This window comes from Chamaea fasciata, unplaced genomic scaffold, assembly GCF_029207755.1.
Source record: "Chamaea fasciata isolate MVZ Bird 193981 ecotype frontalis unplaced genomic scaffold, bChaFas1.0.hap1 SCAF_3, whole genome shotgun sequence".
Taxonomy (NCBI): domain Eukaryota; kingdom Metazoa; phylum Chordata; class Aves; order Passeriformes; family Sylviidae; genus Chamaea; species Chamaea fasciata.
This window is the reverse complement of record NW_027094088.1, coordinates 93061426-93075280: the sequence shown is the minus strand read 5'-3', so window position 1 is coordinate 93075280 and position 13855 is coordinate 93061426.

The window sequence follows — 13855 nt, the reverse complement described above, 5'->3', positions numbered from 1 at the left end:
AAAAAATCATACTAAAATAACTGTGTTTTCTTCAACTCACTATAAATATAGCATTCAAGCAAATATAATACCAAAATTTCAAGGTTCTGATGTTTTCCTTAAAATCAATTTCTTACTCTTCTTTAATATTAATTACCTGTTTTGAAATTCTGCGGTAGGTCAAAAAGCTAAAATTAATATCTTGAAAAGAGTTATTTAATCTCATCAAGGTGAAACAATTTTAAAGATATGATTTTTATAATGGCTGTGCTTCTATAAAAGCTGTTGAGCTCAAAAATAAAAGGGTAACTGAGTGAATCCAAATCTCCCCAGTGGGGTAATAAATGCGCTTTAACATTGACATTTTTTTGGGCAGTGCCTTCAAGAGCCATACAGTGTGCTTAAAATGCTGACATCAGTTAATCCATTTGTAACATCACAAATTTGGGCATCTGTTACATTTTTTGCTTGATTGCTTTGTTTAAAGCTCATAGATCTATGTACAATGCCAGTTATCCTGTGTATGTTGTTACTTTATCTATATGGTGTTTTCACACTTCATTGGTTAATCCATTTTGGTTATTATCTGGAAGTACTGTTAGCAGCAGTGATTTCCAAAATTCTTATTAATTCATTTTCACACAAAAATTGAGATTTTTTCTGGACCATAAACATAATAACTCAATTTAATAAGAAAAATTAAATTAGGGCTCGCTATCTTGCTTAGTGATAAATGTAGCAATTTGGTCATGAGGCAATAGCTGCTGATCATTTTTTTGAGAAGATGTCTCAGATGTGACATTCGATATTTCAAAATATGGCAATAAAAAGTCATCTCCAGCAAACAGCATTGTCACCTCATATGGAACAGAGCTCTGCTGGAATTATTATTGAGGAAAAAAATGGAAATACAAAATGTCTTTTTTGTCCTATCTTTCTGAAGTAAATTCTTGAGGCTAGGGAGAACCAGTTTTTGATCCTTTTTTTTCCCAATTAATATTAAAATTCTTTATACAATTTGAAAGACATCAACAGAAGATAATGAAATAAATATTTTTATAAACTGACAGCAGTACAGTCATTCATACTGTCATACATACATACAGTCATTCAGTCAGTCATACATACATACACATACATGATCCAGGGTAATGGGAAAATGAGTATCAAATCCTTTAGAGTGTAGCTTATAAAGTGACATCTGATGGAAAGCAAATGCTCAAGACAGCCATTAAGACTGTGTTACCCAGAGATGTCAAGCCTTGAGACGCTTGGCTTCATTCTGGACAACCAGGTCAACGCTTCTACCTATGGACACTTACAGAAACTGGTATATAAACTTAGAAGTTTGCACTTCTAATCTCAAGAATTTGCCCTCTGTTTGAGCTGGAGATTGTAACTTTGAGCAGTTCAGAAGTAGTCAAGAAGACATTCAATTTCATTTAAATCCACAAGGAATTCCTGTGAATTGCAATGTTAATGCTTTTCTATTTCCACTTTAAGTATTTGCCAAGGTATTAGAAAAAATGTTCTAAATTCTGCTAAACTTTAGGGAATATAATTTTGTCATAGCTAGTTCGTGTCAGGCAAAGATCATAAACATTAAGCTAGACATTAGAAAAGAACAGTGAATAATATAGTCACAAAGATAGATAAAATTCAATATCAGAGTGCATACTTTTGTAGATCAGTAGAATGAACAGATGACTAGAAGACAAGTTGACTAGATTTCTGGGGCAGCTTTTGCAGTTGCTGTGGTTTAACCCCAGCCAGCAACCAAGCCCCTCACACCTGCTCACTCACTCCCACCAGGATCAGGGAGAGAATTGGAGGGGTAAAAGTTGTAGAACTTGTGGGTTGAGATAAAGACAGTTTAATAGGGAAAGCACACAAACAAAATGAAAGAAGGAACTAATTAACTGCTTCCCAAGGGGGGGAACTTGTTCAGCACTCCCCAGGAGATCAGGTCCCCCATCACATGCGTTGGTTACTTGGGAAGACAAACATCATCACTCCAAATATCCCCCCTTCTTCCCTCCACTTTATATACTAAGCATGATGTTCTGGAATATCCCTCCCTTCAATCTGGATCACTTGTCCTGGCTGTGTCCTCTCCCACCCTCCCATGCATCCCCAGCCTCCTCATCACTGTGGCAGCACAGAAAGCAAGAATGGTCTTGGCTCTGTGTAAGCCCTACTCAGCAATAACAAAAACATCTCTGTATTATCAACCCTGTGTGCAGCACAAATCCAGAACACAGCCCCATACTTGACACTGTGATGAAAGTTATCTCAGACAAATCCAGCATAAGTTTAAATCAAATTTATTTTTTGAATTAGTAAAATCTGGTAACTCAGTGAGGCTTTTTAGATACTCAAGTATATTTAAATGCTAATGGTGCTTCTAAAGGTTCTAATACTACTAATTATCTGATTTTTCCTGATGCATTTTAGTTTCATCATATGACTCTACTTTTGATCCACTGATAGCATCTACCACATAAGAGTAATTGCAAGCATAGTTTACTATGCTTTTAAGCTTTTAAGCCTTTCAGCATGCTTTTAAGCATGCTGAATATGTAAAAATGAAGAAAATACATTTTTTTAATGAATCTTTGAGTTTAGGAAGCAGAAAAGAATTCTAGAATTTATCAATATTTGAGATTTTAGCATAATTTTGCTTTGATAGTGAAAATTTTTGAGGAAGATAAACTTGGTAGAGAAGTTATAACTATCCAGAGAATAATAATTTTTACTCTACAATAAATGATTTTGAAACTGAATATCCCAGACTTGACATTAAATAACAAGTGGTTAAATACTTTTTGTTTTTTTAAATATTACCTAGATTTTATTTCTAGATAAGAAGCAAGCAGAATTTAAGTGAAATGTAATGCCATGTTGATCCATTTGATAGAAATAACTTTATCTGCCATTTATCCTCCTAATATTTCATATTAGACTAAACATCTGAAGAAGTGAGCTGAGCTCAGTGCTCTGAACTGAAATCTAGAAGTCAAAAGTCTTTTTCTTACTTTACCACATAAACCCTTTACGGAAAAAAATAAAATATGTCTATAAGTTCAAGGATTTCTAAATAAATATTGATCAAAAGATGCATATTTAATCAAGAAAAGGCGTATATCACAATAATAAAGCCTGAATTTGACTAAAGAGTGAATAATTTTTCTGGTCAGGTGTCTGAAGGCTTTAAGTATGAAAATGGAGGACCTTATTCAATGTGTGAGGTAGATACAGTTTCTATTCCCTTTTGTGAATGTTATCAGTAACAAAATTACAGAATAATCAGAGCTGAACTAGTTTCTGCGCTCTGTAGAAGGAAGAGTGTGAAGACCGAATGAAATCCTCTGTCAAAGGAGTATATTTTTCAATGACTGGTGTTGAGTACATTATATGGAAACAGACAAATATGTTAAGCGAGACCTTCCATGACAAAATGAGAACAGAATGACTCTTTTGCAATTTCACAGTTTAGCTACAAGTAAAATGACTTTTCTATCTTCAAAGCTCCTCAGCACCTCAGCCCCCAAGTATCATGCAGTTATCATGTCACACCAGGATTTGGTATCTGACATATACCAAGTGATTGTCAAAAGGACCCCAGCAATCATTAGGTGTTAGTTTGTTATTTTCTGCATAGATTATTGTGGCATTTTCACAGATCCATTGTCTGACCTTGATTAAAATTGGTCCACTGTCTATGTTCAGACCACAGAACAATACCTCTATTTTGACATACCTTTAATAAACCAGACATTTCATTTATCTTTGTAAAATGGAGTGAGATTGCTGGTTTATTTATCCTTCATGCACATCTGAGATGTAATTGGCAGACTTGTTATAGACATATTATTAAGCCATTTCAGCTCTACATGTCATTCTGCAATAATTCAAACAATAGCAAATTTGTGCTTTCTGCTGGCTACGAAATAATGGGAGTGTCTTAGAGTGTACAAAATATACTGATAGTATTGCTCCATTCTCATTTTACATTTTAATTGAAACCATTATCAAATAATGGTTCTAGGCAAGAAATAATAATTAATAAAGTTCTGGAGATAATATCTGCTCCTGTTGCTCTAAGTTCTGTCTGACTATTCCAACTGAGGGATAAGACCCCTCTACTGCAGTTTTTCTACCAGAAGATAGAGTGCTTATTAGAGGATTCAATAGACATGTGTAGTGGATATACAGTGCTCTTGAAAAATGCTGGCAGGTTTACCTGAAAAGGGAAATTTTCTACTGTATGATATGGATAATATTTAACATTGGTATCATCATCTGAGGTTTTCCAGGTGTGTGTCAGCTCCTGCCAGAATGTATCCTATGGGATTATGAATTATAAATCCAATAAACAGGATGAGAGAATAAACACTCATTTTCCCTGCACTGAGCAGTGCAGTGGGTGAGGTAACCTCAGGGGTCCTCTCCAACAAAAAGTTATTCTCCAATTTAATGAGTCTGTGCTTTTCCCAGGCAGTGCCTGGGTATGACTCAGACATTGCTCTCAACACCCTGAAATGGAGGATTCCTTATTTTATGTAGAGAAAAATGAAGGTAGAGAGCTTATTGGTATATCACTAGCCATCAGATGTATATTTTGCATATAATCTCTGAGAAAAACAGAGGCTATAAGAAAAAAAAATCTATATGATGGAGGTTTTTTAGCATTACCCTATAAACAATATTATTCCTAAGTGTAAGAGATTTAAAGATGACAATTGCCTTAAACACTGTCAAGGCCACTGAAGGAACTTGCCGTAAGAAAAGCCACCGTATCAGGAACTTGAGATAAGTACAGAAAAGAAGAACTTGCAGCAGGAAGGCACTAATGCCAGGCCTAGTAGAGCTGAGGTCTGGTTAGCACACCTTACTTAGTTCACCCAGGCAAAAATTCCCTCTGTGGTAGACTGTGAGAAAGGAAGCAATTGGTTCAACACATGCCATCCCAGTTTATGGGAACATCGTCTGGGCCCTGTGGGTACCCAGAACCTGGACTATATAAAGGTGTTGCCTCAGAAGAACCACTCTGGGACCCCTATCAGTGAGAGGACATGGGTGAAGAAGGACCAGGGAGATGCCACGGGATCCCCGGTGGATCAGACTATCTTCTGCTTGATCTGTCTCTGTCTCTCCCTCTTTACCCCCTGTCTTGGTTTAGGAAGACAGGTATCTGCTAGGTAAAATTACAATCAGAGGCTCTTTGGCAAAGATTTGGGAAATAGGAATAGCAGTTCTTTACTAGTATGTAATACAAAGCAAACAAACACAAAAAATCTCCCCCCCCACCAAACAACTACAGCATTAATGACAAACGACAACAGTACCAAGAACCTTGAGGGCTTTGTTTCACAAAACCCAGGGCAGTTTGGTTTTGGTGTCCCTGCAGGATCCTCAGAGCACCAAGCTGGAACAGTGGAAGAGTCCCGGGCTGGTAGCTGGGATGGCAGGGTGTCCCGGCAGGCAGGGGCAGGATGTCCCGGCAGCGCAGGGGGTGCAGGGTCACGCTGCAGCAAGAGGAGCAGCGCCGAAGAAAAGCCGAAGGAGAGGCAGGGCCTGGACCAGCTCCCCGCGGGTGGCTGGGAAAAACTCCGGATTCAGGCCGAACCGGTGATAGTAGATTTCCCAGGACTGGATCCCTTTGGCCACAGTGGAACTCCTCCAGCCAGCAACAGCCGTTCTCCGCTCGGCGTGCTTTGCGGCGGCTGAGCTCCTCCAGGAGCGGCAGACACGCGTCTCCCCGAACGCCGGAAGCAGAAAAGCACGCCGCTGCCTCAAGCTTTGTCTTTTACCTGCGTTATCTCCCCCTTCCACCTTTTGTCCACCTCTTTGTTTCAGTTAAGTACTCTCAAGTATCCAACACTTGATCTCCTTGGTAACTTGTGGGGAAAAAATTCTTTAGAGAAAGAAGGAACAAACCTAACCCCCAACATTATCCACCCCGAATTTTTTTCCCATACCAACATATTACATTGAGTTTTAACTGTTAAAACATACATATATATATATGCAAATATGGATGCAGCCACATTGTCATGGGTAGTTCACCCCAAAACAAGGTCCCCTTGAGGTATGCATCGGGTCTCTCCATCCTTTTGCATCACCCACCAGGTGCAACCTGGTCCCTGAGCGAAGACAACCCCACGGATGGGATTGTCTTTGCTGGAGGCAGGATTAATCCAAACAGTTTTTCCCAGCATACCTCTCATGTGTACCACTGGAACCTTATCTCCGTCTGTCTTTTGCAAGGGCTCAGATTGGGCAGGACCTGCTCGGTTGGTGGAACCTCGAGTGTTCACCAACCAGGTGGCCTTTGCTAAATTAGTATCCCAATTCTTAAAGGTTCCCCCACCCAGTGCTTTCAAGGTAGTTTTAAGCAGGCCATTGCACCGTTCAACTTTCCCGGCCGCTGGTGCATGATAAGGAATATGGTACACCCACTCAATGCCATGTTCTCTAGCCCAGGTGCTTATAAGACTATTCTTGAAATGAGTCCCATTGTCCGACTCGATTCTCTCAGGGGTGCCATGTCTCCACAGGACTTGTTTTTCCAGGCCCAGGATGGTGTTCCGGGCAGTAGCATGAGGCACAGGGTAGGTCTCCAACCATCCAGTGGTGGCTTCCACTATGGTTAGCACATAACGCTTGCCCTGGCGGGTTTGGGGAAGGGTGATGTAGTCAATCTGCCAGGCTTCCCCATATTTATATTTGGACCACCGCCCACCATACCATAAGGGCTTCACCCGCTTGGCTTGCTTGATTGCAGCACATGTCTCACAGTCATGGATAACCTGAGAAATACTGTCCATGGTTAAATCCACCCCTCGGTCTCGGGCCCACTTATAGGTGGCATCTCTGCCCTGATGACCCGAGGCATCATGGGCCCATCGGGCTAGGAACAACTCTCCCTTGTGTTGCCAATCTAAATCTATCTTTGACACTTCTATCTTGGCAGCCTGATCTACCTGCTTGTTGTTTTGGTGTTCCTCATTAGCCCGACTCTTGGGAACATGGGCATCTACATGGCGGACTTTCACAGGCAGCTTCTCTAAACGAGTGGCAACGTCCTTCCATTCATCAGCAGCCCAGATTGGTTTTCCTCTACGCTGCCAGTTGGCCTTTTTCCACCTTTCCAGCCAGCCCCACAGAGCATTGGCTACCATCCACGAATCAGTGTAGAGGTAGAGCTTTGGCCACTTCTCTCTTTCAGCAATGTCAAGGGCTAATTGAACAGCTTTGAGTTCAGCAAGCTGACTTGATCCCCCTTCTCCTTCAGTGGCTTCTGCAACCTGTCGTGTGGGGCTCCATACGGCTGCTTTCCACTTACGGTTCATTCCCACGATGCGACAGGAACCGTCAGTGAAGAGAGCGTAGTGTGTTTCTTCTGCTGGCAGTTGGTTGTACGGAGGAGCTTCTTCAGCCCGTGTCACTTGTTCCTGCTCCTCTTCGTCCGTGAGACCGAAGTTTTCTCCTTCCGGCCAGTTTGTAATTATCTCCAAAATCCCAGGGCGATTTGGGTTTCCAATACGGGCACGCTGTGTGATGAGGGCAGTCCATTTGCTCCATGTGGCATCGGTGGCATGGTGCGTGGAGGGAGCCTTTCCTTTAAACATCCACCCCAGCACTGGTAGTCGGGGTGCCAAGAGGAGTTGTGCTTCTGTGCCAATCACTTCTGAGGCGGCTTGAACTCCTTCATAGGCGGCCAAGATCTCCTTCTCTGTGGGAGTGTAGTTGGCTTCAGATCCTCTGTAACTTCGACTCCAGAATCCCAGTGGTCGGCCTCGGGTCTCCCCTGGCACCTTCTGCCAAAGGCTCCAGGACAAACCGTTGTTCCCAGCTGCAGAATAAAGCACATTCTTCACATCTGGTCCCGTCCTGACTGGGCCAAGGGCTACTGCATGAGCAATCTCCTGCTTGATCTGGGCAAAGGCTTGTTGCTGTTCAGGGCCCCAGTGGAAATTGTTTTTCTTGCGGGTAACCAGGTAGAGAGGGCTCACGATCTGACTGTACTCAGGAATGTGCATCCTCCAAAAACCTATGGCTCCTAGGAAAACTTGTGTTTCCTTTTTGCTGGTCGGTGGAGACATTGCTGTGATCTTATCAATGACCTCAGTGGGGATCTGCCGCCGTCCATCTTGCCACTTTACTCCCAGGAACTGGATCTCTCTGGCAGGTCCCTTGACTTTGCTCTTCTTGATGGCAAACCCGGCTTTCAGCAAAATCTGGATGATCCTCTCTCCTTTCTCGAACACTTCAGCTGCAGTCTTTCCCCACACAATGATGTCATCAATGTACTGTAGATGTTCCGGAGCCTCACCTTTCTCCAGTGCAGCCTGGATCAGCCCATGGCAGATGGTGGGGCTGTGTTTCCACCCCTGGGGCAGCCGGTTCCAGGTGTACTGCACGCCCCTCCAGGTGAAAGCAAACTGAGGCCTGCATTCTGCAGCCAGAGGAATGGAGAAAAATGCATTGGCAATGTCAATAGTGGCATACCACCTCGCTGCCTTGGACTCCAGCTCGTACTGAAGTTCCAGCATGTCCGGCACAGCAGCGCTCAGCGGTGGAGTCACTTCATTCAATGCACGATAGTCCACAGTCAGTCTCCATTCTCCATCAGACTTGCGCACAGGCCAGATGGGGCTGTTGAAGGGTGAGTGGGTTTTGCTGACCACCCCTTGGCTCTCCAGCTCACGGATCATCTTGTGGATGGGGATCACGGCGTCCCGATTTGTCCGATACTGCCGACGGTGCACTGTCGAGGTGGCAACAGGTACTTGTTGTTCTTCTACCTTCAGGAGTCCCACTGCAGATGGGTTCTCTGATAGTCCCGGCAAGGTGTTCAACTGCTTAATGTTCTCTGTCTCCACAGCAGCTATTCCAAAAGCCCATCTGAGTCCTTTAGGGTCTTTATAATATCCACTCCTGAGGAAGTCTATGCCCAGAATACATGGAGCCTCTGGGCCGGTCACAATCGGAAGTTTCTGCCACTCCTTCCCGGTCAGGCTCACCTCGGCTTCAACCAGAGTCAGTTCCTGTGATCCCCCCGTCACCCCGGCAATGGAAATCGGTTCTGCCCCCACATGTCCTGATGGCATTAGAGTACACTGCGACCCAGTATCTACTAAAGCTTCATATTTTTGTGGCTCTGATGTGCCAGGCCATCGAATCCACACAGTCCAAAAAACCCGATTTTCCCGTGCCTCTTCCTGGCTAGAGGCAGGGCCCCTCTAGCACTGGTTATTATTCCCTTCTTGGATGTACATGGTAGAGGTTCCTTCGAGGGAATCTGACACAGCATTCCCACCTCCGTAATACCTGGCAGCTTGCTCATGGGAGGCTGAGGCTACCTTCATTCTAGTGGAACTCCCTCTGTTAGCGTTTCTCTCCTTGAGCTCACGTACCCGTGCTGCCAGGACAGAAGTAGGTTTCCCATGCCACGCTCCCATGTCCTCCCCATGGTCCCGCAGATAAAACCACAGGTCAGCTCGAGGGGTGTACCCTCTCTCTCTTGCTGGGGGATGTTGGGCTCTGATTCTGGGGCCTGTGACTCGCACCGGTGCTACATGGGAACTGTTCCTTCTCATCTCCTCTCTCACCTCCTTTATCTCCTCTTTGAGTTCCTTCACCACCGCAGAGACATGAGCCTGCATTGGACCACTGATCATACTTTCATAATTTCTGAGCTTGTTGGCAACAGAACCCACTGTCTCTCGGTTATCCTCGGCATTAATTGTTGCGATGAATGTGGCGTATTGGGATGGTCCATGAGTTGCCAGATTCCACAACATGTGCCCTGTGCATTTAACCTTGTCGGGGTCATTATCATGCTGTCCGGTCCTCCCAAAAAGTACTTCCAATACTGCCACTTCTCTCAACTGTTGGATTCCTTCCTCAAGGGTCTTCCATCGCATTCTATTGTTGTGCTCTTGCATTCTGTCTCTGTGGACAAATCTCTCTCTCACACTCATTAGAAGTCATTCCCAAAGGGAAAGGGGCCCTTGCTCTCTTACAAATACCTGATTTATACCTGAGTCCTGGGTCAAGGGTCCCAAATTCCTTGCTTCAGCACTATCCAGTTGCACACCTGTACCCATAAGGTCCCAGACTCGGAGTAGCCAGGCTGTATAAGCCTCACGTCCTCGTCGTGCAATATCTTTTTGCAGATTACGTAGACTTTCATATGTCAGGGACTCAGTGATGATCTCAACCTGTGGCTCTTCTGTGGGCTGTGAGGACCCTCCTTTCTTACCCTTAATATCAGGATCTGACGATTTCACTTTACACTTCCTTGTTTCCACAGGGGCGACTGCTGCTGGCTGTGGCTGCCCTTGTGGTTCAGCTGGAACCTGGACAGTTGTAACATCTGTGGGTTCCACTGCTGCACCATCAGTCTCTGCCTTCTCGGGGCAGGGGGAGGGTTTTTCATGAGCTGGGGAAATGTACTCTTTCAGCATTTGGCCTATCTCTTTTACCAGAACCTCAACCCAATCCGGGTGGGTCCTTTCTGAGGCAGGCTGTGGGGCAGAGTCAGGCTCTGGGGTATCATCCCTATTCTGTGGGGTAGGTATCAGGGTGGTTATCCAGGTCAATCTTCCCTTATCTCTGAATGCTAAACAGAATACGCATATTAGCAGCACCAGCCATTGTATGATATCATTAGCATTCAGAGAGGATTTAAACCCTTCAAAAACTGGTGGGGCAGACCCAAAGAGATGGGTAAAGGGTTGGGAAAAAGAAACTTCCCCCGGTGTCATTTCCTCACAGTAGGTACCATTGTTAAAGTAACTCCAAAAACACACAGTTAGTGTACGATAGCCCTGAATCCATGTGCCTGCCTTCCAGAGGAAATTAAAAATCCATGAGTTCTTCACCTTATTAAGCCATAAAATAAACTGGATGACAGTCACAGTAGCCTTAGTTATAGGGCCCATGTTTAGATAAGGGCCTACAAATGGAAGGAATACAGCCACAACCACATGCCACCCAAACCAGGCTAAGTTAGACCACATGATGCAGCCTAATGAGGTTTTTATATCCAACGCACACAAAAGAAAGTACTAGGTTAGTTAAGAACTGCTATTTCTCTTCCCTTTTCTTTTCTCAGTGCCCTCAAGCCCCACACTTGGGCGCCAAAATTTGTCTTGGTTTAGGAAGACAGGTATCTGCTAGGTAAAATTACAATCAGAGGCTCTTTGGCAAAGATTTGGGAAATAGGAATAGCAGTTCTTTACTAGTATGTAATACAAAGCAAACAAACACAAAAAATCTCCCCCCCCACCAAACAACTACAGCATTAATGACAAACGACAACAGTACCAAGAACCTTGAGGGCTTTGTTTCACAAAACCCAGGGCAGTTTGGTTTCGGTGTCCCTGCAGGATCCTCAGAGCACCAAGCTGGAACAGTGGAAGAGTCCCGGGCTGGTAGCTGGGATGGCAGGGTGTCCCAGCAGGCAGGGGCAGGATGTCCCGGCAGCGCAGGGGGTGCAGGGTCACGCTGCAGCAAGAGGAGCAGCGCCGAAGAAAAGCCGAAGGAGAGGCAGGGCCTGGACCAGCTCCCCGCGGGTGGCTGGGAAAAACTCCGGATTCAGGCCGAACCGGTGATAGTAGATTTCCCAGGACTGGATCCCTTTGGCCACAGTGGAACTCCTCCAGCCAGCAACAGCCGTTCTCCGCTCGGCGTGCTTTGCGGCGGCTGAGCTCCTCCAGGAGCGGCAGACACGCGTCTCCCCGAACGCCGGAAGCAGAAAAGCACGCCGCTGCCTCAAGCTTTGTCTTTTACCTGCGTTATCTCCCCCTTCCACCTTTTGTCCACCTCTTTGTTTCAGTTAAGTACTCTCAAGTATCCAACACTTGATCTCCTTGGTAACTTGTGGGGAAAAAATTCTTTAGAGAAAGAAGGAACAAACCTAACCCCCAACACCCCCACGCCCCTTTTCCATTTCTTTCTAACATTTACAGTTAATTAAAATCTGTACTATTGATTTTGGCAATTGCACCTTAATTTGGGCAGTGGCATCTCTTAATAATTGGATCATAACATGTTATTTATAATATCACAGAATTGTAGAATGGCCTGGACTGAAAAGGGACCTTAAAGATTATCTAGTTCCAATCCTCACACCATGGGGCAGGGACATCTTTCACTGGACTGAATTTCTTAGAGGTCCATCCAGCCTGGCCCTAAACATTTCCAGGCATGGGGAATTCACAGCTTCTCTGGGAAACCTGTTCCAGTGCCTCACCACTCTCATAGTAAAGAATTTCTTCCTAATATCTAATCTAAACTTACTCTGTTTCGATTTGAAACCATTTACCCTTGTCCTTTTACTAGGTGATCTGGTAGAAATTCCCTCTCTTTCTTGTAAGCATCTTTCAGATACTGGAAGGCCACAATTAGGTCACATCCCAATTACCTTATCCTAAACTGTTAAGGAAAGTGACACTTTGATCATTTGTAGTTTTGTGCATGAAGATGAATGAGTGGCCAGAATTCCAGTGGTGAAATGTCTTGTTTGTTCAGTTTTTAAGAAGAACATAAGTAAATATGTAGGTAACCTTCAGGCTCAGCAAACAGAAAGGTATGCATATCACTGTCCACCCACTGAGCCCCCACCACTCCACCGTTGGTTTTGCTTGTGTACCTATCCCTGTGTTAATTTAGGCTCAGCCTAGGGACATGTGATTATTTTTGAATTTCTCTATGTAATAGTCTACTCAGCTGAAACAGCATTTCTGTTCTGACACATTTGTCCCATGGTGCAGCAAAGCAAACAAAACGGTAAGAACTCCTTTTTCTGCATAATGTATTTTTTCTATGCTATGCATTCAGAAGACAAAGTTAATGTCAACCTTAGGTTAATGTAATAAAAATGATGATTTGATTTCAGTTGTTGGGAAGTCTAAAAGGGGGTGTTTCATTTGTTTGCTATTTTAATTGCCTTCATGCACTTACCTGCAGGCTATAGATGTCTTCTCAAACATTTTTACATTGGTTTGACAATGTAAGATTGATATAGCAGTGACAATTACAAAACTGCATAACATGAATAATAAAAACTCTTGGTGTTTATGGTAGCAAGCACTCCCCTACGTTCACATATGAGTCATATGATTTTCCATCAACACTGAAATTATAAATTAATCAGATCTTCTTACCGTATGCTTACATTATGTGACACTCAACTGTAATAAAGGAAGGGTACAACATGGACTAAATTTATTACAGGAAATAAATAAATAAATAAATAAATAAATAAATAAATAAAATTAAGCAGAAATTCAGATGGTTAGATAAGTGTTTAGATAGGAACTGGTAGATTTGAGACTACCGAAAATTTGATCTATAGAACTGAAATTCAAAGTGCTATTTCTAATATTGCAATTGTTGAAGAATTTTACCTTTGTCAGTGCTCAATTAAATTTAAAAATGAGGAATGCTTTTCATATCCTAACAACTATAGTTATAAGCAGGGAAAGGAATTGAAAAGAGCTCTTGCATTTCTTGATTCTGATACAGGATAAAGTACAGATTTGGATGCAATGTGTTATAACTTTTTCATTTTGCCAGAAAAGATGTCTAATTTCTGTAGATATCAACACAACAAGAAAGAAATCAGTAAGCATCATCTAAGCATTTCGTTTTCCACATCAACTAAAATTAGAATTCAGAATCTGACCTGAAAATTGTTAGTGAGAAAAGTCAGAGTATTTCCATATTTTCAAGATTTGTACATGGATACCAAAGATCAAATTCCAACTACAAACAGATATCTTCGTAGTGACTTTTTCTTATTTCTTCCACTTCTTTTTTGAAATTTGGAAAAATTCAGATTGTTTCTCACAGATTTTTAAAT